Genomic DNA, 8,862 nt, shown 5'->3' with positions numbered 1-8,862 from the left:
CTTCAATACTAATGGGTATTAAGTATTTTCTTTCCTTAATTAAATATAAATTCTTTACTGTAATTAGATCACATTATCTCCTAGTTCATTTATTAAATGATAGTTACTTTTATCACTCATGCTTTCATTTTCCAAGTCAAAGCATTCCTTCCAAGAAAAAGCCTTCCTATTTTCACATCTAGTGTTTATCGTTCTTTCAATGTCTATTTTATTTTTATAGAGTATGAAAAATTGCTCAATATTTTTTAAAAAAGAAATCTCTTTTGTTCACCAAGGCTACATTTATTTGATGACATTTTGTGAAAAATGTTTTGGAGTTTATCTGAAGTATTGTCTGTGTTTGTGTTTTTAAAAGGTATTTTTGTTCGTGTGACAGCAAAGTTGATGTTCAACATCATTACCAGAGTCTTTATTGTAATATGATCAACATAGGCTCTTTCTGAAAATGTAGCCCTATATACTTTTCTGGAGATAGCGAATTATGTAGCCAGAAGTACGAAGTTTCGTCTTTAAAATAAACGCTACAGGGGCGGTCTGACAGCGTTTCATTTTCGTTCTTACTAGCTGACCGCTTACTTTCGTATTGATGGCTTTCCCACTGTTATCAGTTTGTCTGGTTAGCTCGCCATGTACGTCAGTGGACTTGAGACGCAGAGAGCAGTTGACCATGATACTGTAAATTAAACAAGTAAATAACAGGGTGAGAATGTGGTAAAATCTGAAAATGTGGTAAAAATCAGGCAAAGGCTTTTCTTTTTGTGTGTTACTTTTAAAAAATGTTGGTTGCGTTTAGGAAAGTGGGAGGGTGCTGGTCAATCGATGCTTTTAAAAACATTATTGGTTGGGTTTAGGGTAAGAGGAGGGTGGGTCAATCGATTAGTCATTTAGTCAGTCAGTCATTCAATCAGTCAGTCAGTCAGATGATGCATTTGTGGATTTATGAGATGATTCTCTGGTGGATTTATGCAACCCAGGCTTATTCTGAAAACGTAGTCCCGAGGACGTTTCTGGAGATTGCGAATTATGTAGCCGGAGGTACGTATGGCTGCATTTCATTTTTTAGGCGAACGCTGCGGGGCGGTATGACAGCGTTTCTTTTAGCGCTTACCGGCTGACCGCTTACCTTCGTGTGGAGGGCTTTCCCGCCGCAACCAGTTTGTCCGGTTAGCTCGTTTTGTGCGTCGGCGGACTTGAGACGCAGAGAGGAGCTGACCACGATGACTGGATTCGAGTCCGGGGAAAAGCGGTTCCAGAAATCAGGTAAGACTAAAACAGAATCCAAGAAATAAAGTGAAGTAACAGGGTTCATAACAGGGTGAGAATGTGGTAAAATCCGAAAACGTGGTAAAAAAATCAGACGAGGGCTTTTCTTTTTCTGGACGGCTTTTGTAAATTGTTGGTTGGGTTTAGGGAAGTAAGCGAGTGGGTGGGTCAATCGGTAAAATTGGTTGGGTTCAGGAAAGGAGGAGGATGGGTTGGCCGGCCGATTCGCCGGTCGCCCAGTCAATCATTCAGCCAGTCGGACAGACAGACGTTCGTTCGACAGCGGCCTCTGGTGGGTTTACGCGAGAACAGCGCGGGCGCGAACGACACTCGCGGGAGACATCTGAGAAGCAAAAAAGCGCACACAGCAGCCTCTCGTGGATTCTCGGGTGGATTCGCAAAAACTGCATTGTGTGGAACCCTGCATTTTTTACATTGCAGAAATGTATATAGCAGTACGTTTTAGGTACCGGGGTGAGATGCCTGAATAACACTGTTGAGGACCAGGTATTGTTTACTGTGGTGTTAGCAGGGCCGGTGCGTCCATAGAGGCGGCCGCCTAGGGTGGCAGAACAGTGAGGGCAGCGTCTGAGAACCCCCCAGTCTTCACTTTCAACTGCGACACCCACCCCCTCCCTTTCGCTCCTCACTTTTCATTTCGGGCTAAGGGTGGCGTGATTGCCGTTCGCCTAGAGCTCCAGTTCAGCTTGCTCCGGCCCTGGGTGTTAGTAACTACTGTGAAGCGTGTTTCGCATCTTATACCAATGTTGGCGACCCGGGGGTTTCACAGACCGTACCAAAATGCTGAGGACTTTTGAACTGAAATTACGGGAGTTTTCTGGGGAAAATAACAAAATGGGTGGATGGGGAGAGATGGGTCTGAAATACGGGAGACTCCTGGGAAAAACAGGATTGTTTGCAGGTATGCTCACACATACTCTCTGCACTCTGACTACTTCAATATTGTTGATAAGCTGTGCTGGGCATTTCACTCTGTCTTGCCATCGGTCCAATCAGCTTAGATTAGCTTTGCGCTAAGGAGGGGTTTGGGAACAAATGAATCGCTGAACGAATCATATGGGAGTTGTTGGGATAATTTGGTAAAAATAAATCTTATACTCACACTCATACCTGTTCCTGTATGTTTGTGTTTATTCATTTTTATGAGAAATGATGAACCATGCAGGCGTTGAAAACCACGGACCATAGTAGAAAAAAATTAAAGAATCTATGGCAGTGAAATTACCATTATACTGTATGTCAGGCTACCAACTTTTAATTTATTCAAAATTTTCTTTTTGTGATCATCAGAATGAAGAAATCCATTAAACTAGTGAAGGATGAACTGTCTCTTTAAGAATAATTTTCAAAAGTGGAGTGTTCCTTTAGTGTTAGTCAAGGTCAATGTAAAACAAAATAGCTACTCAACTTTACGTCCACTCTTTCTCAAAATTAACCAGACTATTTTCTCCATCCTGACATTTATCAGTATTTTATTAACAGTCTCTTCGCAAGGCTTGAAGTCACAGAAGTTCAAGTTAAAATGGAAATGTACTATTCAAACAAACTAAAAGTATCAAGGACATTTTAAATATAATCTTCAGCCACTGTAAGTGCCAGAGTTTCAGCAAGTTTCACCTTTTATACCAGATGGAATAATAGTCATCCACTTAAAATGATCAGTTCAGTATTTTTCATATCATTCAACTGCTGGGATTGTCATAAAGGAAGCACTTTTTTGTTACAATATCTCAGATCTTGTATTGTGGAGGGAGATTTGAGTTCTGTGAATTGTTCACAGAGTAAACCTGATTATTTGATTTAGAATTTTTTAAAAACATCATTTTTTTTGCTGATGACATGACCCTGTGAAGAATTCTTTGCGGTTGATGTATTAATGTTTCTTCTGCTGCTTTTTCAAAGCCTTTTATTTAAAGCGTGCGGCAAGAATGAGCGAACCGTAACGTGTTTAGACTTAAAAAACAACTGGGCTGACTTTGATGGATAAGGGATTCATGTTTACTGTGTTCGCTAAATAACTGCTGGAAATACTCTCCTTTCAAAAACACAACAAAGCTGTGAGTCCCTGCAATGTACAAAGACACGTAAAACTGATATCTGTCAAAATACCCTCAAAGAAACAAAACACTATCTTTTTTTCTAAAGACCCCCTAAATTGAACATTTTTAATGTTGTTTACATGCTTGGCGATTTGGAATGCTTAAAGTCAGACCATGTAAAACGCGAGTTTCACATGTTAAAATAACATATTGATTTTAATTATATAATCCAGTATTGGAGCATTTGAAATTGGATGTGTACACATGCTCAAATGGGTTTCACATAAAAAAAGTCCAAGCTCAGGATTTACTTCAGTTTATTTAAAGAGCATGATTACAAACAACTACAGTTGTTTGAGCATGATTACAACTACAATCTACAGTTGTACAATGTGCTGTACAATGTCTTATGTTATAAATTGAAGTTATTCAGTATTAAACAATATTTTCCCCTGTGTATGATTCCCTGACTTGTGGTGTCCCCCAAGACTCCATTTTGACCCCTTTGTTGTTTTCTGTGCATGTGCTTTCTTTAGTCTCTGTATTTGAAAAGTATTGTCTATACTATCACTGCTATGCAGAAGACACTCAGATGTATTGTTCGTGAAGAACAAAATAGTGTCCACTCCCTCTGTGCCGTTCTTTCTGATACCAAAGCTTGGATGTCTTTGTATTTCTTAAATCATGAAGAATAAAACAGATATCATTGTGTAAAAATGAATATGGGAATTCAACACCACTTCTGAGCGTTTTCTCTTGTCAAACTGTCTCAAAAACAGGATTGGAAACCGCCCATTTCTCCTCTTGTCACAAACATATATTTACCCTGTCAGTTTTCTTTTCATATTATTACCAATGCTAAGCCGGTGGTATTTTTCCTTAGTTTTATTTGATTTGATCTTTATTTATTTCGATTTTTAGGTGTTTAACAGTGAACACAGTGACCCCTTTAAGAATAGCAGGACAAATCAGCTTTATATACCAATACAGGTGAATTACATGTAAACATTACAATGGACTATATGGCTTTCTACAAGATTCTATGAGTGCTGTTAAGTGGTAGCTGTCTGAGTTAATAACCAGATAAATAACCAGTTAATAACCAGGTAATTATGCACTTCTGGAAGCTTAAAAAGGGCCAATACCCAACACCCTTATACAGCATGGAAGAGCCATGAAAAAATGGAAAACTACTCTGACTGTGTTCGTTTAAAGAACAAAGTCATATACATTAAGGACGGCTTGAGGGTGAGTAAATCATAGGGCTATTTTCATTGTGGTTGAACTATTTCTTTAAAGGGCACATATTTGACCCCTTTTACAAGATTTAAAATAAGCCTTTGGTGTCTCCAGAATGTGTCTGTAAAGTTTCAGCTCAAAATACCCATCAGATTATTTATTATATAATATAGGATATGCCCATTTTGATGTCTGATTACAGTGTAGCTGTTTTTGTAGCCTGTGGCTTTAAATCCAAAGAGCTGTTTCTCCCCGTCCACCATTCCTAAGTGCAAGTCTGCCTCCCCTGCATTATGTCAGATAAACAGCAGTCAGTGAAATATTCTCAGTTGAAGTTGGAATAAGGTCACTAGTCAGAAATAAGTTTATTATATGTATTCAAGCCTTTCTGAAAGGATGAGTCGCACAAAAACGCTGTTCGAATTAGAGAATTAGATGATGATTTTACTGTCTTTATCACAAACATGCTCTTTTTTAAACTTATTTAAATGAAATATTGGGGTGCAGCTGATTAAAGAGAGTTGTAACATATGTCTTAATGCCAGTTTCTTTGCAAAAAATGTTGTGTGGACATGTGTATACATGTTATAATGGAGACATGACACCTGTCAATCAATTCGGTGGGCGGATACTATTTGGATACTGTATTAACAGCAGTAAATTTAAAATAGAGAGACTTGCGTTTATATCACTCCAATATGACAGTGGACACTATATACCTACATACAGTTCTGGCCAAATTCAATCTCATTTTAATTCATTTATGGGGATAGTTCAAATTTATGAAATTTACTCACCCTTCACTTTTTTAAAAACTTTCTTTCCTCACTGGAAACCGGTAACCATTGACTTGCAAAGTATTTATTTTTCCTACTATGGATTTTAATGGTTACAGGTTTTCAGCTTTCTTCAGAATATTTTTTTTGTGTTCAACAGAATAAATAAACTGATAAAAGGTGATAAACATTGAGTGAATGAGTAAATACGAAGTGAGTCCATGTTCCTTTGAAGGTAAATTTCTTATATCTTTACACAAATTTGAACTTTGTGAAGAATGTGAAGAATAATTTATAATAATAAAGAGTTTTTAAATTTATGAGAAAAATAACATCTGTGGTAAATAAAACTTTACAATACTTAAACGTTTTGCACGAATTTTGAAGCTATTATGTGTATTTTATGGTTCAAGTGACAGATACAGAGGAAATGAATAAAAAGAATATAGGCTAGAATTAAAATAATATAGCCCACTTTGCAGCTTTCTTTTAAATGATAGTAGGCCTATATAAAAAATAGCACCGGACCGTTTCTCAGTGTTTCGCTGGTAAAGTCTTTAAATAAATAATTAGGCCTATTTAATCATTCATTTATTATTTATGTACAGTAATTGAGACATAAAATGAGATAGCAAAATGTAATTAACGTCAAAAATGTAAATCAAAATGTAAATGAAAAAGCTTATTTATTTACTGTCTTAGTCCTATCACTTTAAAATAGCAAACACTGTACATCTCTTTATATTTAGGCTAAAACACTGCTTGCTTTATTTATTTATTTATTTAGGCCTACTTATTTGTATTTATGTTTGTACTTTCATTTTAGTTGTCTTTTATTTCTTTATTACTACTTTACAAAATGAATTCTCATTGCACTTAACAAGTTTACATGATAATAAAGCTTGTTAACAAATTTGTAATGATTAGTGCAGGAATTATAATGCTTTGTTTGATTGTTTATTTTCATTTACATTGCAGAGTATTTACAGCTACTGTATAGCCTATTTCTGTCTGTTCGTCCCTTTGTGTCCCCTGGCAGCATACAACAACACGTTCTTACTATTTTAGGGTGGTTGCGGTAATGCACATATTAAAGTGTCACCTACTGTAGGTAGGGTTTTTTTGGGTAGATATAATAGAATGTGTACGTTTGTGTGGTTAATACTCTCGATTAAAACATTAAAACATCACTAAATTACAGATGCGATTAAAATGTAATAGTTTTTTTTTGCAGTTCTGACATCTTATTCCACCACCGCTTTATTCTATATACCTTTTATTATCAAAGATTAATTTTATTTGATGAATTAGTGACTGCAGGGAAACGTTAAAATCCAGCACACTATTATCTGATAGCCATTAGCAATGCATGTCAAGAAATCCTGTGCTTTAGAGGGCCTAAATTATACATTATAATTTAAAACATTCATTTGAATTCTAAATATTCAGGAGCGCTAATTCACATGCATGTTACCCTCCAGATAATAACACCCACTGGGTGAGCTTGCCATGGTGACAGGAATCTCTTAAATGTGGTGTATGTGTGTGTAATTGTTTATGTGGTTTACGAAGACACATATTATATAATGACATGGGTATGACCTCTATTAAGATGTTTTAAGAGGACTTACCTTGTGTCCTCATAATTCAAAATGTTTAAAATCATACTGGGTCATATTGGGTCTATTGCCATTGAAAAAAATTTCCTCAGGCGAGGGGTTTAGGGGTGTGGATAGTGGAAAGCCATATAATAAGCAGTTTTTATAGTATAGTAAATACATTATGCCTATGGAGTGTCCTCGAAAACAATATATTCAAGTATGTGTGTGTGTGCATGTGTGTGAAGAGACTGACAAAAAGAGAGCCAGACCAGGCCATAAAGAGAGACAATGATGAGAAGAAAAGAAGCTGAATGTTGAAATTGCACTCTATATCTTCTCTCTTTCTTTCTTATTTCTTTTCATGTGTTGTTTTTTCTCAGATGGTGTGCCTCTGTTCATGCTGGCAGCTGCTCTGAATGTGTCCTCTAGCTCCCACTCACTCACACACACACACACACACACTCTGGAGGACCTCAGAGTGTGTACACCTCTCATGCACACACTCTCCAGGTAACCTGTCAATACCTCCTTTCTACACGTGCACACATGCTTTCTCACGTACCCACACACAAAAAAATGTGCCATTTCTCTGCTAATTTGTTAATTGTGATAGCTGTGAGACATCAACAAGGCCAGGGTTTGAAATCTGGACAGAAATCTCCTGATACCTTGGCAGTGTGTGCTTTGATGGATTTGGCTGAAAATGAATTGCTTATAATCAAGAAAAGATCCAAAACAGTTGAATGCGCTTCAATGGTTGGTCTAGAAGTGTTTGTTGAATTGGTAGATATGCTATAGTTAAATATGTGACTCCGTATCACATAAATAGTCAGATGTTCATTCATTCGTTCATTCATTTTCTTTTCGGCTTAGTCCCTTTATTAATCTGGGGTCGCCACAGCGGAATGAACCGCCAACTTATCCAGCACATGTTTTACGCAGCGGATGCCCTTTCAGCCACAACCCATCTCTGGGAAACATCCATACACACTCACTCACACTCACACACTACAGACAATTTAGCCTACCCAATTTGTACCGCATGTCTTTGGACTGTGGGGGCGGGGGGGAGGAAACCAGAGCACCCGGAGGAAACCCACGCGAACGTATATGTTAACTGCAACATGTTATTTAATTTGGAAAGGTATTTAATCTACGCCACTACAGTTGCAAGTCGTGATGGTATTATGGCCCGTTTCCACTAAGTAGTACGGTACGGTTCGGTTTGGTTTGGTACACTTTTATGGCCGTTTCCACTGTCAAAAAGCGTACCGAACCAAACCGTACCGTACCACTTTTTCGGCACCCTTTCGAAAGGGTACCAAACACGAGAAAGGGTACCAAAAGGCGGAGCCACACGCGCAGCTGAACGCTATTGGTTTACAGAGATACGTCATTCGCTTACGCAACAAGCCAGAATGAAAACAAAAAACCCGCCATGTTTGAAAAACACAGCGAGAGATTTTAGAGGAATTATAAATACATATAATAACAAGCCATGGTCGATCTGGGCTCAGAGTGAAGCGCGAAGAAACAAAGGAGAAGCCGGAAATAAGGAGCACATAAAATACGGGCGAAATGTCTAATTTATGTAGTTCTTCTGTAGTCGGGAACATATCGGAGACTGTAAGGGGCTGTATGTGTTTATATATGTTCATTTATTTAGTTATTTAATATAATTACAGACGTTACAGTAGGCTGTTTCGCACTGTCTTTGATCTGCAGTTATAATCAACTCATGTTCATTGAAAAGTTAGTAATAAACATTTCTACACAAGTATTTATGTGTATGAAGCATCTGTTTTGTGAGAAGTGCTTCTCATATGATATGTGAACGACCCATACAGCTTTATTGTAGACATTTCCTCGAGCTAGAATGACGTCGACTGAAACTTTCTGTCATACACCACGCCCACCAAAAGG

This window comes from Danio aesculapii, chromosome 1, assembly GCF_903798145.1.
Source record: "Danio aesculapii chromosome 1, fDanAes4.1, whole genome shotgun sequence".
NCBI classification, from domain to species: Eukaryota; Metazoa; Chordata; class Actinopteri; order Cypriniformes; family Danionidae; genus Danio; species Danio aesculapii.
This window is presented reverse-complemented; position numbering follows the sequence as displayed.